The sequence below is a fragment of the Pseudophryne corroboree genome, chromosome 1 (genome assembly GCF_028390025.1).
Source record: "Pseudophryne corroboree isolate aPseCor3 chromosome 1, aPseCor3.hap2, whole genome shotgun sequence".
NCBI classification, from domain to species: domain Eukaryota; kingdom Metazoa; phylum Chordata; class Amphibia; order Anura; family Myobatrachidae; genus Pseudophryne; species Pseudophryne corroboree.
This window is the reverse complement of record NC_086444.1, coordinates 305,482,887-305,494,536: the sequence shown is the minus strand read 5'-3', so window position 1 is coordinate 305,494,536 and position 11,650 is coordinate 305,482,887. Positions and strand designations below refer to the sequence as shown.

At 41.1% G+C, this 11,650-nt stretch overlaps 2 pseudogenes; one reads left to right on the top strand and one right to left on the bottom strand.

Annotated features, from left to right (window-relative positions):
* Nucleotides 1-601: 601 nt before the first annotated feature.
* LOC134947863 (5S ribosomal RNA) lies at nt 602-719 on the bottom strand (annotated as a pseudogene).
* A 1,398-nt stretch (nt 720-2,117) lies between these two features.
* Nucleotides 2,118-2,235, top strand: LOC134947855 (5S ribosomal RNA; annotated as a pseudogene).
* Nucleotides 2,236-11,650: the final 9,415 nt, after the last annotated feature.

Below are 11,650 nucleotides of genomic sequence, written 5' to 3'. Positions count from 1 at the left end.
GTTAAATGTGTATTTATGAATGATATTAAAACATATAATTTTATTATGTTTTATTAAAATATTGTCCGTATCCAGTCATTCTCCCCATGAAATTAATTTATATCACAAGACGGAGATACCCATAAATATATTTGTTGGGGAAACAAAGTCACAAATGGGGTTATGTCCTGGTTTAATCTATCCCAATATAGACTGGCATGGAGGTGTAGATATAATCACCGTACACCTGTTCTCATGCCATACCAGTACAAGCAATGCTTGTTTTAATGGGACCAAAATTGGTCATGCAAAAGTAGGTATCAATTACATCGGGAGTGTGTATACCATATATATTACCTTGTCCTGTCCTCGACACTCAAACCCTACTGAGTGTGCCTGATAAAGTGGAATAAAAATTCCTAATTAATTCTCGCCTGAGAAAGTAATCATACACCTATTCTCATATCGTATCCGTACAGGCAGCGCATGTGTTGATGAGACCAAAATTAGTAATATACAAATGTTCTTGCCTGAGAAAAATCAGGAAGAATACATACAGGTGGGAAGGAAGAAGTAGTGGTGATACTGCTGTTGGTATTGAGTTTTGATTTGAAACAGCCTCAGATTACTACACTGGGTATTCTCTGAGGGTCACCCCTCAGATACTGACCCAGCCCATCACCGTTTTGCTTCCAAGATCAGACGAGATTGGGCTCTAGCGGTGAGGTATGATAGTAACCTATAAATGAAGTGTTTCACTCACCAATGAGAGTGCACCTATTGGTAGATTAAGGGAAAAGTGTGGATCTGCTGTCCCTGTTAGACCTGGGATTACTCCCAGGAATCATGGATGAGAGTCCACGAAAATAAGGAAAGTAATGAATTCTTTGTAAGAAATAAGAGGATTACACAATACACTATTCAGGCAAAATTGCACATCTGTATTGTCTATGGTATGTGTTCACGGTGTCACCGTATGCAAGAAATCGGGGAAAATGCCCTATTATGGGAGAAAAATTTCATCCACACATTTTCATTTCAATTTGAACAACATATCCAATAGTATCATAAAAAGAGGTCTCAGATACAATGTATATAAGAATATATGACGGGTAAAGGTAATATAGTAATCAGGTACAGCATGCATGTGTCATGACTGGAGCTATCATCTCCATTCATTGATTACACCTGGGATAGATATGCTGTCTTAAGCACCAATTAGTGCATATACCACTGAATAATCACAAAAACTGATAGAAAAAAATGATAGAAAAAAATAATAATAATAATAATATCAAAGGTGATACCGATTACCGCCCAGGTCCCTGGGTCAGTTAAGAGTGATTGGTAGTATAGGTATTCTCCCGTGTAGGATCCTATTGCATGCCTTGCTCAGAGTCCTTGATGCATATTGGATAGGAGTCAGAGTCCTTACTGCATATTAGATAGGAAAACGCGTTTCACCCGTAACAACGGGCTTGCTCACTTCCAATTGGAAGGATCCTACACGGGAGAATACCTATACTACCAATCACTCTTAACTGACCCAGGGACCTGGGCGGTAATCGGTATCACCTTTGATATTATTATTATTATTATTATTTTTTTCTATCATTTTTTTCTATCAGTTTTTGTGATTATTCAGTGGTATATGCACTAATTGGTGCTTAAGACAGCATATCTATCCCAGGTGTAATCAATGAATGGAGATGATAGCTCCAGTCATGACACATGCATGCTGTACCTGATTACTATATTACCTTTACCCGTCATATATTCTTATATACATTGTATCTGAGACCTCTTTTTATGATACTATTGGATATGTTGTTCAAATTGAAATGAAAATGTGTGGATGAAATTTTTCTCCCATAATAGGGCATTTTCCCCGATTTCTTGCATACGGTGACACCGTGAACACATACCATAGACAATACAGATGTGCAATTTTGCCTGAATAGTGTATTGTGTAATCCTCTTATTTCTTACAAAGAATTCATTACTTTCCTTATTTTCGTGGACTCTCATCCATGATTCCTGGGAGTAATCCCAGGTCTAACAGGGACAGCAGATCCACACTTTTCCCTTAATCTACCAATAGGTGCACTCTCATTGGTGAGTGAAACACTTAATTTATAGGTTACTATCATACCTCACCGCTAGAGCCCAATCTCGTCTGATCTTGGAAGCAAAACGGTGATGGGCTGGGTCAGTATCTGAGGGGTGACCCTCAGAGAATACCCAGTGTAGTAATCTGAGGCTGTTTCAAATCAAAACTCAATACCAACAGCAGTATCACCACTACTTCTTCCTTCCCACCTGTATGTATTCTTCCTGATTTTTCTCAGGCAAGAACATTTGTATATTACTAAATTTGGTCTCATCAACACATGCGCTGCCTGTACGGATACGATATGAGAATAGGTGTATGATTACTTTCTCAGGCGAGAATTAATTAGGAATTTTTATTCCACTTTATCAGGCACACTCAGTAGGGTTTGAGTGTCGAGGACAGGACAAGGTAATATATATGGTATACACACTCCCGGTGTAATTGATACCTACTTTTGCATGACCAATTTTGGTCCCATTAAAACAAGCATTGCTTGTACTGGTATGGCATGAGAACAGGTGTACGGTGATTATATCTACACCTCCATGCCAGTCTATATTGGGATAGATTAAACCAGGACATAACCCCATTTGTGACTTTGTTTCCCCAACAAATATATTTATGGGTATCTCCGTCTTGTGATATAAATTAATTTCATGGGGAGAATGACTGGATACGGACAATATTTTAATAAAACATAATAAAATTATATGTTTTAATATCATTCATAAATACACATTTAACAAGAGTGCACCCAAAAAAGAGTCTTCTTTATTCCATGTTTGCTCTAGCTTTTCTCTGACTCTGGGTGCACCACCAGATAGCAATAAGAGATTATCTCCGTACAAATGTATACTGGTCCTTATAAACACATGTAATTGTGCAATACTGGTGCAGAATCACCAACCTCCTTTGGTAAATTTGATGGAGGAAACTAAGTTTAGTAGCTGGAGTCATCAAGTATGACTAGTAAGTAACGCACTGGTGTTCCTTGAGGGAGAGCAAACATTGATAAGAAAGAGTACAATAATAATGAAATTTCCACAACCGAGACCATGGAACATGAATTATGATCCAGTATATTAGTGAGTTGACACATTAAATGTTGGTATCAAATGATAATATAAACTACCACTGTGAACAATGACATTAAACTATTAAATAATTTGCTAATAAAGCATACAATTAAATATGTTTGTAAGCGTATGAGAACATGCAAAATTGCAACACAGAAAAAGAAGCACCTAAACATGTGGTAACAATAGAAATAACATATAGTCAAGGAAGACAATCAACCTAAGAGCAGGTCAGAATAAAACATCAGTTGAGCAATGTTGGTATTGGAATTATGGGTGGTAAGAGTCAGGAACACATTCCAAAGTCAGTGTGTGTGATAGTAGACCTAGAAACAGACATGAGGAAGATTAGAAAGGGGTAAATAGCCAACAATAACAAGAACCTCAGGTGTCTTCCATCTCGGAGATTAAGAGCACTTTTCGGTCTCCGTCATGAGCGTCTGACTTTCTGCCTGGAAGAATGCATTTTGAAGTAGAAGACAAATCCATCTGAGTCATTTGGGGGAGGCCCAGGGTGGAGCATAATGAACACGGTTGTAGGGATTGTGTTTTCCCAGAGACTGTCACTTGGAGATGGAATGGGAAGCCCCATCTATATGTCAGTTGGTGTTTGCTTAGCTCATCTGTTAATGGGCCATAGGGCTCTATGTAGAACAGATCCCGATAGACATGAATAGTATTGCCACTAAAGCCCACACAATCCAATTGCCTGGCCTTTCACATGATTTCCTCCTTTTGGGAGAAATAGTGGAGTTGACTGATAATATCTCTTCGCTTGTCAGAAGAGGGATGAGGATTAAGGGCCTGATGAGCTCTGTCGAAAAATTATTTTATCATTGAAGTCATTACCAAGGATCTATTTGAAAATTTTTGTCAGGGGGTCAATTAGATTAGAGGGTTGGGCATCCTCAAGTAGGCCTCTGATACGGATATTGTTCCGTCTCCCTCTATTGTTTAGGTCATCCAGCCTAGCCTTCAGGGACTGTAATTCCATAGATCGGAGAGATATAATATCTGTCAGTTTAATGTGGTGTCTGCAGATTCCTGACTCTCTTCCAGAGATGTGAGGCGGTCTGAGAGAAGAGAGAGGTTGTGTTTAACAGATGCCATCTCTTGTAGTTTGAAGGTCTTGTTTAGTCTACAAGGTCTTGATATACAGGTAGGTCAGGATTTCCTTAATCTCATTACCAACTTTAGAAGAGGGGTGGAAAGACTGGTCTTCCATAGAGTAAGGGCTTGAGGGTTAGAAAAAGCAGGAAAAGGGTCAGATGTGTCGAGGGTGGGACCCTGTCCAGAGGGAGTTGTTAGAAGGAAAGGCCTCATGTCTGGCTGGGAATCTTCGTTCCTAGGATGAGGATTATATTTTTTGTGTGTAACTTTCCAACTGTTCGATATACTAAATTTGTAAAAAGTAAAGCGTGAAAATATGACATAATGAGAAAATATGAGTCAGATTTAAACAAATCGATTATAGCAGTCAACCACAAGAGGGAGCCCACAGACCAATAATATAAAGTTAGGAGCGCCATAGCACAGTCTATAATGTAGACCAGTAAAAATTTGTCAGTAAAGTTGTAGGGATTTAGAGAGATATCTGGGTCCATAAGGGAGCAGAGTGGTGAAAGTGTAAGACAAAAAGTGAGGCCCAGGGGAAGCCACTCACCACACTGATGGGTCACCTCCACAGACTTCTAGGTCTCCAGCTCAGCCTAGAGAGAACCCAAAATGATGTCCGGCTGTATCCTGATTGAAAACACTGGGTGCAGAACAGCAAGGTGCCACAGTGTGTAGAAGCAGCCCATGGCTTGAGGAAAGCTTGCAGGGCACACAGCCACTCCCAAAAGGTGAAGGCTGCAGAGTTCCAGTACCAGTGTGTCTGCTCACGTGTGTTGCCATCCACTGCTCAGAGAGGATCGGAGCAGGTGCCTTCCAACCTATAGAGGATTCGGAGTGTGAGGGGAGGCAGCTGTGTGCAGGATGAGGTGCTGTAAGTCTTGATCTCTTAACTGGATTGCGCCACCACCTGAGTCTGAAGCTTCTGCATGGCGGACAGGACACAACCCACAGGGCACTGAAGGGGACCCCTGGCTCCATGAGCCATATCCCCTAAATGCAGCAGGTGAGTAGAGGCAGGTAAAAGCCCTGATGTCAGTCATGGGGTCAAGATACAGGGATTAGTGAGGCGCCAGTCGGGAGCCTGAGTTGAGCGCGTCTGGTCCCAATGGCTGCCAGGCCATGCCGCTGTTGCAAAATTTTAACCGGAGGGCACTTTAGTGGGGAGGTGTTTGACATCCCAGTGGTCATGTGACCAACGCCAAAATCCCAGCACCCCCTCAGGCGACTGATGCATGGACGCCAACAACTGACATCCTGAAGGTGAGTACAGGGGTTAGGGCCTGGATAAGGGGGCGGGTTGGGCACTAGGGGGAGTTATCCAAAGCCGACACCCCTGTAGCGTTAGCACTAGCCCACACCCTAATAGGGTTAGGGGAGGTGAGAGGCGTAAAATACTCCCCCAGTTCCCCCCCCCCTTTCCCCCCGGCCTGGTGTCAGAAATTCTCGCTGTGACCGCCGGCATTTCATAGCCAACACCTCTAATGTGGCACAGTATATACAGGGGGCACTGTAATGAGGTATAATATGAACTGGTGACACTGTATGTCCTGTGTGACATAATGTGTGCTGCAGTGAGGCAGAGCCTTTCCTGTTATACTAACATATGGGGGGTCATTTCGAGTTGATTGCTTGCTAGCATTTTTTAGCAGCCGTGCAAACGCATTGTCGCCTCCCACTGGGGAATTTATTTTAGCTTAGCAGAAGTGCGAACACTTGTGCAGCAGAGCGCCTACAAAATGGTATTGTGCAAAACAAGAGTAGCCCTGTAGTTACTCTTCGTGTGAGTTGATTCTAATGACGGAGGGACGGCTTTTGCCGTCACACACCCGCCCAGACACGCCTGCGTTTTTCTAAACGCTCCCTGAAAACGGTCAGTTGACACCCAGAAACGACCAGTTTCTGTCAATCTCCTTGCGGCTGGCTCTGCGATTGGAATCGTCGCTAGAACCAATGCAAAACAACAATGGACTTTGTACCCGTACGACGCGCGTTCACATTACAGAGCATACGCATTCGCAGATTAGCCATTTTTTCCACTGATTGCTATGGAGCGAACAACAACAGCTAGCGATCAACTCGGAATGACCCCAATAGTTTTGACCTTATAAAGTATATGAAAAATACAAAGAATATATTAGAAATATCTTCTTTAATATACAGACTATTATTAGGTGGTCTAATATGCTTACTAAATAATTGGTATCTTCCTCTTATGCTGAGATGCATTTAAAAATTTGACATAGGGCTGCTTATACCCCTCGAATACGGGTTCTTACGGGAGCATCAGACAATTCTCTGTGTTTCAAATGTGGGTCCCCAGATGCTGATATTATACATTATCTATGGTCTTGCCCAGTTATACAATCATTTTGGGATCTAGTACAAGAATACATTAACGTTAAATTTGGTATACCTTTCACAGTGACAATGGCATGGGCCTTTTGGAATTATATAGAACCCCAACCACCTGCATTAACCAAGGGTACAAGACTGCTTCTAGCTCGCATTACAGCAGCTGCGAAAAAAAACAATATTGTCTCAGTGGATACAAAAAGAACCTATCCCTGTGTCTCTTATTTTGCCCCGGTTATTATTTTTATATCAAATGGACTGGACAGACTGTTCTTTAGATGTTGAATCTTACTCTGCCAAGTTCTTTGCGATTTGGTTTCCTTATCTAATCACATTGCCTGTAAAGAAAGTGTTCGTAAGGTAGTAAGGTTAACTACTTGGTATAACATAGAGACTCTTACTGATGGGTCGCCACCGCTCTGAGTTTATTTAAATGGGATTCTTGTCATTAGGTCTCCACCATTCCAAAATAAACTATGGCCGTATATTTGTACTGTTGACTTATCTTGTTATATGGTATTTCTTGACTACTAGGGAATATATTCCTCAGTTTCTTAGTATTCTACAACTAAACATATCACTATGATGTACGGACAGTGGAATTGACTATTCATTTATTATATTCTGTATGCATTTTGTTACATGTGTGTTACTGTTTTCTTTTCAATAAACACAATTTAAAAAAAAAAAAGAAATATCTTCTTTGTATTATTCTATTTTATTGTTAAAACTTTGGTAAAAGTGTATGAAAGGTGAGGCACTGCTTCACCTGCCTACCTTTTCCGCCCATCTCTCATCTAAACTCACCAAATTTCTATCGGTGTATACTGCTGCCCCTGTGTATATTGCCCACAGCCCCTTTGGCTCATATACTGTGTGTAAGTCTGACTCTGGTACTTGCCAGTACCTCCTCAGCTATGTACCTCACCGCAGTCCCTGAACTGGCAGCCCTACAATGTGACATCATGTAAACTAGGGAACTACGATAGTTTGTAAAAGTAAACTAAGGCACTGCTATGGGGCATAATATTAACTAGGGCACTACTATGGTTCATTAAATGAATTAGTGCACTATTATGGGGCATAAACTTAATAGCTGCTGCAAAGATAGTGGCATATCTATAATGGGTGCAGTGTGTGTAGGACACATGGGCCGCTGGATCCAGGAGGGTCCACACTTTACACCTTGCAACCATTTTTTCAATAATTACGTTTCCAGAGTCCCCTACTGGCAGCAGCAGTACTGCTCAAATCACATTTTGCGCATGTTCAGTAGGAAGATCAAAGGGAAAATGGCTGCTGTGCCATTTCCCTGGACACCCGCGCATGCGCACTACACTCTGCAAAAGCGCTAGGGGCTGCTAGTGCCCAGAGTCTCTCTGCTACCAGCTAGAGAGGAGGGGGCCCAGATGGAAACTGAACACGGGCCACCTCCTCTCTTAACACGCCCCTGTGCTGAGAGGTTTCTTTGAAGAAGCCAAAGTACAAGGGCCTCTTCAATATGTTTCTGTGGAGCCCAAAAATTTCTGATGCGCTCACCACAGATTCTATTCCCCCTCTATGGGTGTCGTGGACACCCACGAGTGGGAATAGGCCCTTCTAGTCGGCATTCTAAGGGGGATGGGATGTAGGGGGAGGTATTGTGACCGCCGTCGGTCACATAACTACATCCGTTCTGATTACGCCCATGCACCCTATCAATGATTTTTGGCTCTTTTAGACATATAGAAGGTTTGTGATGTCAGAATAGCACGTGGACATTAAATCCAATAGAAAAGCACCAGGAAGCATCCTTCAGTTTTGCTGGTGCATTTGGCGGCAGATTTTTATGGAAAATAGTAAACGGATGGAATTTTTAGACTACCAAAACTGATGAACATTGATGGCTTTAAATTGATGCTTAGTAAATACTGATTGTTTAAGCAGCTGAAAATACCTATCTGTTTGTAACTGACAGCAAAACTGAAACATTAGAAAACGTACCCTTACAATGTATTTAAAGTCTATTTTCCAATGACCTCACAACTGACCAAAGGCTTAAGTGAGCTGGCAGGCTTAAAATATTGTGACAGAGCAATGACGCAAACCTGTAGCAGTGTAATAACACATAAGAAAGCTAGGAAACATGCTGGCACAATAGGGGCAGATATTTCAGTTTAATAAATTGTGATACCGAAGGGTATATTTACTAAAAGTCGATTCTGATCGATTGAAAATCGATGCAAATCAATCACAACTGATTTTGAGTTCCAGTGACTGAAACACACATTTGCTAACAGCTGATTTATTTTATATTTATTTTTAAATATTAATACATGTGTGTGTTTTAGCCCTGGAAGTACATTGATTGGTTGATTTTAAATCGATTAAAATTGACTTTTAGCTATCAATGAAGGCACTCCTTTCCCCCCATACTCCAATTCGGTAATTATACAGCTAGGGCGAGATCCAGAACTTCCGGGCTCTTATCATTCATTCTCATTATTAGACTATAAACTGTTCATCAAAGTTTTGTCTGACAGATTAATATATAGTCCCCGGGGTCATACACAATGATCAAACAGGCTTTATTACAGGAAGGCATTCAGTGGTGAATGTTTGCAGAGTATTAGCATATATACAGCATGCAGGGCTGTCTTGGGGATGATTCTCTGTTAATCTTGTCATTAGATGCTGAGAAAGCTTTTGATCTTGTTACATAGGCTCGTCTTTTTGATACAATGACTCACATTGGCTTCCCGATGCATTTTATTAAAACCGTGCAGACTTTATATGGCTGTCTGTTTACGCAAATCATAGGGAATGGTTATCTCTCCGAAACCTTACACATTTACAAGGGCACCAACCAAAGTTGTCCCTTATTCCCTCTCCTGTTTGCCTTAGCTCTAGAACAATTGGCTATACTGTAGTAGTGGTTCCCAAACCATATATATTATCCTTAGGTTAAATTATTTACTGAGGGACAATATTTACTTCTGTTTGTCCGCATATTTTAGGATTGGCAGCCACCAGCACTGGTTTTATTACACTGACCATAAATAATTTGAATTGGTCATGGACTACCAATCCAGGGCACCCCTGCAACTTCTCTGAGGCACCCCAGTTTGAGAACCACTGGGCTATAGCTTTAAGGCGGTGAATCTGATTTCATGGGCTATGAATTGGGGCGGTTAGCTCAAAAATGTCATTATTTGCAGATGACATGTTATTTATTTCTAAACCAGAATTATCTCTTCTAATTATCATTAATGTTATAGCAGATTTTGGCTCATTTGCGGGTTATAGGATCAACTGGTCAAAGTCTACTGCAATGTTTTTAAATTAAAAGAAGGCTTCTTATCTGTCAGGATCTCTGACACACACCTTTTAAGTAGCACATGCACATTTTAAGTATCTAGGAATTAAAATCCCTTGGCAATTGCAAAACTTATACAAACTTAATTTTACTCTGATTTTGCAGCAGATCGGACAATATTTGGACAATTGGAAGGGTTTACCTTTATCATTATTGGGAAGGATCGGCCTTCTTAAAAGTGTGGTCTTTCCAAAGTTATATACAATTCAGTTGCTACCTATTCTTCTGTCTAGAACGACTTGGCCTATTGCTCAGCTTTATTCTCTAAGGTGGTCATTCCGAGTTGTTCGCTCGGTAATTTTCTTCGCATCGCAGCAATTTACCGCTAACTGCGCATGTGCAATGTTCGCACTGTGACTGCGCCAAGTAAATTTGCTATGAAGATTGGTATTTTACTCACGGCATTACGAGGTTTTTTCTTCGTTCTGGAGATCGAAGTGTGATTGACAGGAAGTGGGTGTTTCTGGGCGGAAACTGGCCGTTTTATGGGTGTTTGTGAAAAAACGCTACCGTTTCTGGGAAAAACGCGGGAGTGGCTGGAGAAACGGAGGAGTGTCTGGGCGAACGCTGGGTGTGTTTGTGACGTCAAACCAGGAACGACAAGCACTGAACTGATCGCACTGGAAGAGTAAGTCTCGAGCTACTCAGAAACTGCACAGAGAAGTCTTTTCGCAATATTGCGAATCTTTCGTTCGCAATTTTGATAAGCTAAGATTCACTCCCAGTAGGCGGCAGCTTAGCGTGTGCACTGCTGCGAAAAGCAGCTTGCGAGCGAACAACTCGGAATGAGGGCTTAAATTCATATGGAAGAATAGAAAACCTAGGATCTCTATGGTTAGATCTGTATTATCTTGACAACATGGAGGATTGTCAGTTCCTGATATATCAGCCTTTTCTAACTTTGTTTTCTTTAGGTACATTTTACATTGGCTATATGATACAGAATACTATACTAGCAAGACTTTAGAGGCTGCTCTTTTTACCCCTTGTTTGTTGGCAGCTCTTTTACACAGGCCTCCATTCTTAGTATCTTATCAGATATCATGTTTACAGATACTGCTGCTGCTATATGGGGTAATCCTATGTTCACTCCAGGTATAGATAATGTTTTTGAAGTGGAAGGAAAATGGTATTAGTAAAATAAGAGACATCTTTGACTGGGGTGGTACAGTTTATTCCTTCCAGGAACTGCAACAACGATATCAAATCCCTCATCGTCAGTGTTATGTTTCGACTACTACGACATTTTGCTCTGACAGTTACATTGTCTGATATTCCAGAGTATAGCTCTCATGTTTTACACAGATTGATCAGATCCTCTCAAACTATACCATATAGAACTAAAACATTTTTAAAACCTTTTTATTAAAGCTTCGCATCACATCAAATACAATAAACAACAAATTAATTTGCATGTACAATTATACACACATTCTCAATTATAAAAAATAAGAATTTACTTACCGATAATTCTATTTCTCGTAGTCCGTAGTGGATGCTGGGGACTCCGTAAGGACCATGGGGAATAGCGGCTCCGCAGGAGACTGGGCACAAAAGTAAAGCTTTAGAACTACCTGGTGTGCACTGGCTCCTCCCCCTATGACCCTCCTCCAAGCCTCAGTTAGGATACTGTGCCCGGACGAGCGTACACAATAAGGA